The sequence below is a fragment of the Leptonotus elevatus genome, chromosome 15 (genome assembly GCF_054856555.1).
Source record: "Leptonotus elevatus isolate MCC_2025b chromosome 15, RoL_Lele_1.0, whole genome shotgun sequence".
Classification (NCBI taxonomy): Eukaryota; Metazoa; Chordata; class Actinopteri; order Syngnathiformes; family Syngnathidae; genus Leptonotus; species Leptonotus elevatus.
The window spans coordinates 2,885,893-2,897,500 of NC_141253.1; the positions used below are offsets into that span (position 1 = coordinate 2,885,893).

The following is an 11,608-nucleotide window of genomic DNA, read 5'->3' on the forward strand; positions in this document are numbered from 1 at the left end:
TTCAGGCTTAATTGGCTCACTTGTCACTTCTCGACTTTTAGCGTAATTGATACGAGCTAAGCGCCGCCCCCAAAGCCGCGCCGGCTGCACCTCGCTGTTAGTATTCGTCTTTGATTCAGTTCTTCACCCTGCCGACCTCTCATTTCCCCGGCGGCACGTTTTTATCAATATGTTGGACAAATGTTGATAACCTTGCGCCGACCTCCCGTGATCCTGTCAAATAGACGCCAGTGGTTTATATGCACGCGTGTGTGCTAGCGCGTTCCAAAAGTGGCGTTTTATTACATTCATGCTTTGGCGACTTTATGGTACGGGTGTGGAAATTGGATAATCCCGCCTAGCAACAATTAAAGTCACGGCCAGGTGAAAAATGTGCGGCGTTTCCGATTTCCGCAACGTGAACGGACGGACCTCGTCGGCGGGAATCAGTCATGCGTGGGAAAACGCGGCAGGAAATGCAACTCAAATGTGGACGACAGGTTTTGATTCATGTTTGACAATGCGTCGAGAATTGGTTAGAAGTTAAGGGTCGGGTTAGGGCGATGAAAAGCAAGCACCGTAACAACCTACTGTACCGCCAATATCTGGGGAAACGCAGGAAAAATATTTAATGTAGTGGTTAAATGTTGCATTCAGAGTAACACGGTACCACATTTTCTATACTCAAACATTTGTTTGAACGCTTTTAATTTACCGTTACATCTATGCCAAATCATGGGAAACCATCTTGAAGGTTTCACATTGGTAGCATTAAGCTAGCAGACTTTATGCTAGATCAAATTATGTGACGTGTCTGAACAATTTGTTTTTTGTGGTGTTCATTTTCCAGTAAACTTCATCTGGGAGTGACAACCTGAAAGGACCCTGCTAGCTGCGAAACTGTTTTAGTAAGTTTAAATGTATTTTAAAGCATGTGGGAGGGACAAAAGCATTAAAAAATATATATGGTTATCATGATCTGTGATTTTGTTGATTTTGCTTTGATTAAATCTGCAACTAATAATTATCTCAGTAATTGATTAATCTGTTAATTATTTTTTCAATTAATCGATTTATCAGATAAAAAAAACAATATTTCAAATTAACAGTACACAAACATGAATTAATTATGATTCGATTACTGGTTTGGTCTGTAAGGTGAGGAAAGATGCAATAATTAGTCCGCTTCCATGGAAGACGACAAAAATCGGAGAATATTGACCGTTGAGGAGCTGGAATTCCGAGCATTTGGACAATTAAAAAAAAAAAAAGACAGAAGAAGCTATCTAAAAGTTTAATCGATTATCAAAAATAATTATCGATTAATCTGATAATTGATTAGTTGTTGATTAATACTTTTTTTTCAATCAATCAATGCATTTTTTTATTTGTAAAAGAAAAAAAGGCAATATAAAGCAATATTCAAATTCAAAGTAAAGTAAAAGAAATGAAAGGGAACAGAAACAAGTCAAACTTGTTTCGTCTGCCACTGATCAACACAAAAAACCAACACACAAAAACAAAATGAATGACAGCAAGCGGTCAAGACGCTTTCAGTGTAACAATACGACAAAATAATTGAAAATAATTCAACTGCATGTCCTTGTGCTATTTTTAAAAATATAAATAGACTGAGAAGATTTTGTGTTACAATCCAGATTGTTCCACAGACTGACACCTTGAGTTGAAACACATCATTCTTTTTGTTTTGTTTTATATTTAGGTTTGAAAAAAAAAATCTGTTCCTCATAATTTGTACTCACTTTCTCTTTTTATAAATTTGGTTTATATATTGACTGGTAAAATGTCATGATGGGCTTTATACCATATTTTAAGGCGGTTAAACTCCATCAATTCATTAAATTTGAACGTTTTTAGTTGTATAAATAATGGATTAGTGTGGTCTCTGTATCCACAACCGCAAACTGTAAAAGAATGATGGATAATTTTCCTTTTCTCTATTCTGTTTTGTCATGTTGTGTTCTCGTCAGACCGTTCCCATCTGTCTACCAATCAGCTACTCAGGTCTTGCCCAAGTGTAGCGTTCCCAGTCGTGGTGAGTCCTTTCATTTTGTATGTTTGATTACTCCTCATTCCTTGTTTGCCTTTCTGTTTTTGAAAATACCGCACCTTCCCTGCACTTGAGTCCACCACGAACCTTGACAATGTTTCTCTCGGCAGCCCGGATTTTACAGTGGAACAGTGAAACATATCCCCCTGCATTACCTCACATCCATTGCCATGTTAAATTGCTACGCTGACGACACAGAACAAGGCGGATAATCACGTCGCATGGCGGAGCCGGGAAATATTCCGTCGCAAGAAAGCAGACGAGGCCTGTCACGATTCACCGGCGAGACCATCTGTTTTCCGCGCGGCTGCGTCTTGCCGTAATGATTTTTTGCGCCGTAACGACCCGCAGCTGCGGGATCTCAAAACTCAGATGGATGAAGGACAGCGTTGAAGGAATACCGCCCAGCAAGACATCCGCGACGTATTCATCATGAGATCACAAAGATGTGCATAGCGCCTCGGCGTCAAAGCACTAGATGAGAGGGGAGCCAATGGAAGAAAGAGAGACGGCAAGCGTAGAGTGATCGTTGCCGACCGGTCATTTGTAGTGTGGTCATTTCGTTCACCGATTGACCTTTACAGTAAAAGCGCTATTTTCATATTGTCAGAAAAATATGCATAATATAGTGTAGGGCGATTTAGCCACACATAGCCGTCATTTACGTACGTTATTACCAAGTGAAAAGAGCACTAGTGGCTAATAGTGACATAAACTCCAAGCCAGCCACGATCAATAACAATAGAACTTGGAGTTATTGATCAAGAAGCGGAAAAGCCTGCCGCGACTTCCACCTGGGGACTAATGAAAGCTTTTTAGAAGGTAGTAAATGTACGAAGCTGGAAACATTTGGTGCAAAAGTACCATTCATACATACGGAAGCGTATTGTCGTTACATGAAAAAAAAAAAATATGTATCCTGTTTTTCTGACTCATTTTTTTGGGAAACTAAACGACATTTTTATTTTCTGTTTTTCTGAATACTTTTTTCTGTCATAAAAAAACAAATTCCAAAAAACGGGGAAAAAAATATTCAGAAAAGCAATATTTTTTCTTTCTTTCTTTTTTTTTTTTTTTACCTCTGAACTCCAAGTGACTTGTTGCAGACTCGCTAACAGCAGAAGCGGGTTCTTTCCCACATACCTCCAACGTACCTTCTGGCTCAGTTAAGGTAAGGCATGTACCGTAATTAGTAACACACACAGTATTATTAATGTTTCAGTGTAAGGTATTCTGAAAAACATTTAAAAAATATATTTAAAAAAAACAGAAACAATAATTATTGTATAAAACAGGGAACACTTACTCCGAAAAAAATGGGAAAAAATATTCTGTATGAATGAATATCAGCTGTGTGAACCACTACACTTCCAATGACTCAGGTTTAGAGTTACCAATCAATCACAGGGAAATTGCCAAATGTGCACTGGGCGGAAATGGATCCCACACCATATCTTCAGAAATCCACTATGTTAACCACTGCACTAACAAAGAGTTTGGGTCTAATTTCCAGCGTTAGAGTGTGACGTTTGTGTCGCTTGCCAACCACTGGGTGGTTGTTAGGAACGCAATGAGCAGGAATTGATCCCATTCCAGTTATCCATCCAGATTTACAATCACCAATTAATCACAGTGTGAAACGAAGACAGCTTTGGCGGGCAATTGATCCCATGACAGCTGCATGAATATTAGCTGTGTGAACCACTACACTTCCAATGACTGGGCCTAAGGTTTCGGTTTATTGACTGCTTTTTTAGTTTAGTTTAGTTTAGGGTTACCAATCAATCACAGGGAAATTGCAAAAAGTGCATTAGGCGGGAATGGATCCCACACCACGTCTTCAGAAATTCGCTATGTGAACCACTACAGCTTTGCTTAGTAAGTGGTCCCATAAGACCTGCATGAATGTCAGCTATGTGGAGCACTACAGTACGAGTGATGATTGTGAAGAGCACAATATGTCCCCACGGTATTTCATGAACATCAACTATATGAACCACTAGACTACATTACTGTACGATGGGGCTGACAACCCTCATCACACAGCTGACAGCTGTCACACTTTTCGCCTCTTCCTGCCGAGCTACGTGCTCACATTTTGACATGCTTGAACTGCTTATCCCAACTCGAGCTCATCGACCTCAACGGGGTGTGCGTGTGTATACGTGTGTAAAGATATAATGAGTACGGGCCTCTTTAACGCCCCGCTGTGAACATGACAAGGAGACATGAATGCAGCTGACCTTCTGAGACGCGCGAGAAGACAAATATAGACACCGGCGGCGAGCTTGTGAAGGCTTGCTGTGTGTGGACGTCTCGTACCTGATTGAACCTCCCCAGGGGAAACCAATGAGCGGCCGTCGCCATTTTGGCTCAACGTTTCCACAAAAGTGTCCATCTGTAGATGATGTCGTGCAGTGTCGTGTTTCCCTTTATTGAGCCTGGGCAGATATTTTCCAGTCGAAAAAAAAAATCTCTGGTCCATTTTTGGGCCAGTCGCCCGGTGGGAGCAGTCCGAGGTCGACCAGTCGCGGTAACACGGGGCACTCCGCCTCCCATTTGTAGCACAATGAAAACCGGGCATTTTCATGAATTAAACAAGAAAAAACAGATGCCCGGACAGGATTTAAAAAAGTGGACATGCATGAGGACGTTTGGTCACCCGATGTATACTGTAAAGAAAGAAGAAGAAAAAAATCAGGGAAAATAATCACTTTTAAATCTGCGATATAACAGGGGTTCACTGTACCACTTTCATGATAAACGGATGCCAGTGCTGGTTCGGAGCTAAAATTAGCAATGTTTTTACACAAAAAAAACAACACTCATTTAGCATTTAGCATTAGCAAACAATTAGCATTGGTTTGTACATACGCTAAAGTTTTTACCAAAAAACAAGCAAACAAAAAAAACCTCATTAGCAATTGGCAAAGCAATACACACATGTGAACTTTTTTACCAAGGGTTATATTAGTGTTTGTATAAAATATATATTTTTTAATCACTCATTTGTAGCAATTAACATTTAGCAATTACATACCAGTTAACATTGGTTTGTACGCACGCAACGTTTTTACCAAAAAACAAGCAAACAAAAAAAACTAATTTGTACCATTTAGCGTTTAGCAAATAGCAAACCAATTAGCATTGGTTTGTACACATGCTAGCATTTCTATAAAAAAAAAATACTCATTTGTGCAAATGAGTATTTAGCAATTAGCAAAGCAATTAGCATTGGTTTGTACGTACGTTGAAATATTTTTACCAAAAGTCAGTCATTTGTACCAATTAGCAAACCAATGTATGTATGTTATCGTTTTTTTACACACACACAAAAAAAATCACTCATTTGTACCACTTTACACTGAGCTGCGGCTCGTACTAGCTATGCGCAGTAAAATAGCAACGATTTAGCGCAGAAGCAACTACGTGGAGCTCTGTAGAACCAGATGAGCAGACTTTACCAGGCTCCAAGTACGTCAAAGAACACAAGCGCCCTGGTTGACGCTCGCCACGACAAGTTGCGAGGGCGGGTGGGTTTAACGAGCATCAAATGGGGAAATGGCATCGGCGTGACGGAAATCAATGGCCCTGCCGTGGGGGGAAACGAGGCCAAAAACAGATCGATGGACAGTGAACTGAAGGATGCATGCAAACAGTAAATCTGCACTTTATTCCTCACCTGTGTGTGTTTTTTAGTGGCTGTATATATTAGAGATGTTTACAGCAAAGCAACACTGGCTGCCGCATTTTTTCCCCGAGGTCGCGGCGGGACAGCTGTTCATATAAAATTAACAGGTGCTTTGTGGCGAGAGCTTCTTCTCGTCCTTGTTTTATAAAATATGTTTGTTTGTTTTTTTGCCTCAATCCATCTCTGCCTCGTTTAACGCAAGGACTTGGACATACGGACCATGTCTTTAGCACCTCCATTATTCTGTCTGGTTACTGGCTGTAACATATTTTAAGGGTTGTTTAAACTTGGTGTGTTTGGGTTTTAGTGTTGTTGTCTTTTGGGGAGCTTCAACACATTTTTGCAAGCGCATGAGTCCTTTTGTGAAAGGATACGCCACCCAAAAAAATTCCACCAGCAGTTTCAGCAATAAACATGAAATTGGATGTCCACGTGTATCATGACAACACACGGTCTCAAAACAGGAAAATAGCCATTTTGGGTTTTGAGACCATTTGGGGGCTAAATCGGACTTTGCTCAATCAGAGGCAGGAACAAATATATACTAAGGGTGTCAGGTGATAAAAATGTTTTTATTGTAATTAAATCTCATAACTAACAGTTAAATCACAATTAATCGCAAATTATATATCTGTTCTAAATGTACAATAAAATGTACAATCTTTTTTTTTTAACTTGTTAACATAAAAGGGGAAAAACATGTTAAACCAATAGAACTATGGTTGCAACTTTTAGTCATTGATACAGTCGTTTCATAATAACTCCTAAAATTTAGTTAAAATTGTGAGATGTTGATTTGTGTTGAGGTAATTTTTCTGCCACTAGATGGCCTAATTGCGTTTGTAAGATTTTTCTTTTCATATTAATAGCTATCTAATCTTAAAAATGAAGTAACTTAGTGGTGTTAAAGTTACTTTAACGCACTAATTTTGACACCCCTAATTTATACATATTATATATTTATATTTTTTATGTTCTTCCAATCAGTTTTAGGTAACAAAACACTTTACTGATAAACAATGATTGTAATTTCAAATTGTAATTAATATTACTTCAAATGCAAAACAATTCAAACTTGGAAGCACTGGTACCTGGAAAATTCAAATTCAAAATCTATTTAGAAGAGGGAAAACATCTTTGTATTAATAAGCTCAAGGCACGTGCCCCCACTAGTCTAAACACAACATTCTGATCACATTTTTTGTTCGTGGAATCAATATTTATCAGTCTTGTCTTGTCGCCATCTGCTGAAATTGACGTCAAGGTGCCCTCGGGCTCGCATTGCGAATTTCACATGACCAAACGTAACGTAAATGCAAAGAAAATTGCCTCAATTTCCCATATAAATACATAATAGAGCTTAGCAAATTTATGAGAGCAACTGAATCAAGCCTAATAATTTGTCACTTTTTCATGTGAGTAGTACATTTGAAAACAAACAAACATTTCCAAGATGTTAATTCTTTTTTTCTTTTTTACTAGAAAAGATGTCCATTGCATGAAGTCGACCCTCACCAAGCACCGTCCAATTTAACTACTCGTGAATCTTGCGCTTTGGTTTAAATGAGACACAAAAAGTCCTCCAGTCGAGATGATTAGAAAGGAGATGAGCAGTGAGAAGATTTGTGTGGACAGGGAGGCTCCCCAACGTTTACTACTCTGCTTTCACACCCTTAATGAAGCTAGAGATGACTTTAATCCCACTCGGCAGTCCCGGCACGACCCGGCGCCTCGGTCCGCGCCGAAGCCAACCCGCAGACTGCACGCTTGTCAAAGGCCAACAGATGGAACAGATTACTTCTAAGTCTCATTCCTGTCATTATGCACCAATGACAACGTAGCAAGATGTGTTTGCGACGACTTTATGGACACAAGTCGGAACGCGACACTAACAAGAAATCATACTTACAGTAATTAACATTAAAACCCCAAAATTTATACATGTTTTTTTTAATACTCTTTCACTCCCAAAACGTATTTATACGTTTTTGTTATGTTTGTTTGTTTTTATGCTAGAGCATACAGAAGGCTTTGATACAGCTTCTGATGAAGAGGCTGTTTAAAGCAATGGTACAAAAAGCAGGTGGCAGATGAGTATAAGAGATCAGCCAGGGCCATGTTGCAAAAAGCTCTTTTTCTCCAGTGTTTTCAACTGGTTTGTAAATAATGGTTAAACTTTACTATATTCTAATGCGTGTTCTAATTTTTTTAATGATTTCTCAGGAAGTTCAGACTTAATGTTCTTTTAAGATCACAAATTTAAAAGCTTTATTCTCACAACATTGCGCTGTTATTATTATGAAATGGAGGACAATTTCTTGTAATATCCTACGTTTACCATCGTAGAATTATAGTGTTTTGTTTCTAGGGCGGGAACTTTAACCAAATTTGTACATAAATTACAAGGTGCCGCTAACACTAATGTGGGCTAATGCATTGTGAAAGTCACAATTACAGTATGTAAATATCAAAAACACTTATAGGCCGTAATTATAAAACTTAAATTACCTCGTTATTCTCATCAAAATGTCATTTTCCTAATATTGCCACTTCATTATCAGAAATTGCACATTTTGGGAATTATGTTTCTTGAAAATCAGGATATCCTTGTTATATTTTGCCTTCATTAAAACCCCACAACTTTCTCATTAATATCCCATTTTTATCCTTGTAAATTTGCATCTTTAATCTCCTAATATTTCAACTTCATTCGAGTAATTGCGACTTTATCCTCTTGATACTCGATTCCGACATATGCTTGCAGCGCGGCAAATATGTCCCAAATTGAAAATGTCAGCCGGTGGACGTGCTAACTAATGTTTAGTGCTGCTCCAAAGCACATTGATGAAGCGCCTCCAAATGTGCTACGCTGCTCCTCGGCGGAGACGACATCCATCACGCCGTGAGGGGTTCACCCGCGACGCCGTACACCCTTTTACCCATCTGTCAATCAGAAGACAGGTTTTCTAGAATACCCGCACACGCCCACATGACCCACACTTACCAGTGTTTGAAACACGGCGGTGGTTGTCATGGTGAAAAGATAACGCCTTGAGCCTGGTACACACCGTTTTTTTTTTACATTAACCGATGTTTATAAATGTCAGCGACAGAAGAAAGATGGATGTAGAACAATGGTTCTTAACTCATTTAAACCCAAAAATGTGTAAATATTTTTTTAATACTTTGGTATCCACTCCCAAAAACGTATTTATATGTTTTTTAAATGTTTTTTATTTATTTATGAAAGAGTATACAGAATGCTTTGATGCAGCTTATGACATGAAGAGGTGGCTTAAAGCAATTGTAGTTATTGCAAAAAACAATCAGCAGGTGGCAGCAGAGTATAAAAGATCAGTCAAGGCCATGTTGTAAAAAACTCTTTTTGACAGTATTTTCACCAGGAATGTGAATATTGATGAAACTTAGCTATATTCTAATGCCAATTGCTGCAAAACGTAAACAGATACAAATGTACTTTTTTTTGCCTGATGAAAGAAGAGACTCTAATCTTTCTCTTGGTAGGTTCTATGTTTTTATAGCAATAGAACCCAATATTCTGTGGGCCTTGCAAAATCAGTGAAAATCCAGTAAAACAGCTGGGAGCAAAAAGACTTGCTTCGGTGAAAATGGCTGGTGTGAATGAGTTAACCTTGTTGGAGGTACTAGTTGTGCTGAACTAGAATTGACCTTTTTGCAAACCACGCCCCCAAACAGTCAAGGTCCATCGAACTCGTATCTGCTCCATTGAATTCCATTGCAAAATTCATCCACAAAACCTTTGTCAGCATCAATAAATACCAAAGTTTCAAAGAGCTGTGGACAAGTAAATTGCTCAACTTGGGATTGCAAATTATGCAATCAGTACGCTGACTCCCATCACTCAACTCAACTCTATATTTATAGAGCACTTTAAAACAAACCACCGCTGTTTTCTTAAGATGGAACCAAGGGGCAGCAGATACAACAAAAACAGCAGAGGTCCCTGAATTGAACCCGGTGGAAAGCCATACGTTCCATTATACAGGTTAATTTATATTGCGCATATTTGTCCAATGACTTTCTTTTTTTTGCTCGACATATGAGGTTTGAGGTTGCAACGGTAGCAGTGGTCACAACAACAGACGACGAGGAATCAGGTGATGTCGGATTTTTGTTTGTCTGCCTGCTTGTGACCTGGTGGCAATTTAACCTTTGTCACTGTAATGCATTGCCAGTAGCCAGTACTTAACTTGCTCTTTCCAGAGGTACCTATGATTTGGTCATTTATCTACGCAAGTACTTTTGTGCTTTTCTGTTTCCACACCTCTCTACTTTGTGCGGGTGATAGTCTGTTTGCTAGCTTGTTCCATCCATTTGGTTTTGCGACAACCCTTTTCGCCGTCTTCGTTCTCTGATTTGAGGCGGCGGGCTGCAGCAGGCAACAGACTAATACGTATCATTATACTCCCTGACGTAGCAACGGCCGGTGATGAATTATTTCTATACCGGTCGTCCTGTTGAAGGATGGGCGCAGGTGACATTTACGATTATCCCTGGTGACTTTGGGGTGGAAGGCAGAGTACAGTCTTTGCTGGTCGGCAGTCAATCATAGACATTCAGCTTCGCGTAAAAGCAGTTGCTGCCTGCCATGTAATACAATAGAAGAAACAACGGTGGCAGTTGATGTGGCACCGATGAAATCTTACCTGTTGCTCTTTCTTTCTAGGGTGGGGGTTGAGATGGAGTCTATCCAAGCAAACTTTAGATCAATAAGCAGGATAAAGACTGGACTGATCGCCAGTCAATCACAGACTGTTGAAGTAGTTCTGATGTGACAGCCGCAGTCTCTGTACTTTTTCAATCTCCATTTAAGCTTATAAGATTGACAAGTGCGTAAACGCAGGGCCTATCCAATCCCATAGATGCTCATTAATTGCCTTCAGCATGTTTCATGGGTTTATAGTTGCGCATGGCCATACAATGCTCGGAAAAAGCGGCGTTGTATCTGGCGCGCGCGCGCATTTGCTCGGCGAGCACTTCATGTGGTTTGTTCTGTACTAAATGTTTGGCTTCCCTCTCGTGTTGCCTTTGCGCTCTCGCAGCTCCAATTTGTCTGGAATTGGAATTCCAGTCATTTTCTCAAATGTCACCCGCCACTCGTTTATATCCAATCAATAGCGCCTCTAACAAATCTATTTTTCTTGCCGGTGTCCAAATCTCCTGTAAAACACTCGTCTAAAAGCCGCATTACCAACCAGACAAACAAATCTACGGGGCGATGACATTTTTTTTTTCCCCCTCTCGTAGAGCTTGTTGATCGTCGGGGACTTTTAGTGTTTGCTGTCTGGCTGCTGTGCATCCCCGCCGGGTGAGGGTGGCGAGGTGGGGGATTTGATGTTTAATCCGTCAGGTGCATGGCCAAGCATTCCTTTATCAACTTTATCAATAGAAGTGCAGCTTTGCCAGAACAACGTGGAGGCGGTGCAAAAGCAATTCCTTCATGTGGAGGAGATGCCATGGTGGGTGGTGGTCCGTCTGGTATAAGCACGAATAAACCCGCGTGTGCTTGCACTAATGCTCTCAAGTGCTCAATTGTAATTTAGTACCCATATGCGATCGTTTTCAACTACTTTCATGCGAGCCATATCCCAGATCACTGTGCTAACATTTGCAAACACAAGCTATCAGCATGCAGCCTCAACTATATGCAGTTTATATACATTCACATTCATGACCAAAACGGTACGACTTTCCTAATGACGCGCTTATGCCAAGAAATTTCAAACTTTAGACTTGATCAGAAAAATCATCCCGAACAGATGGTAAATGCAAAAATTGATACACATGTGCGGGAATTAATTAGAGTGTCTAAGCGCTTTCAAAAA

At 39.8% G+C, this 11,608-nt stretch overlaps 1 protein-coding gene across 4 annotated transcripts in view; it reads right to left on the minus strand.

Annotated features, from left to right (window-relative positions):
- Positions 1-11,608, minus strand: part of fibcd1b (fibrinogen C domain containing 1b) — a 151,363-nt gene that overhangs the window by 103,726 nt on the left and 36,029 nt on the right. Inside the window, exon 1 of one of the 4 annotated variants that reach the window (XM_086096262.1) lies at positions 4,373-4,391. The exons of the other annotated variants lie outside the window; for them this stretch is intronic. The gene's annotated coding sequence lies outside the window, so the exon portion shown is untranslated. Of the gene's footprint in view, positions 1-4,372; positions 4,392-11,608 lie in introns of those variants that run through there. 4 annotated transcript variants of the gene reach the window in all.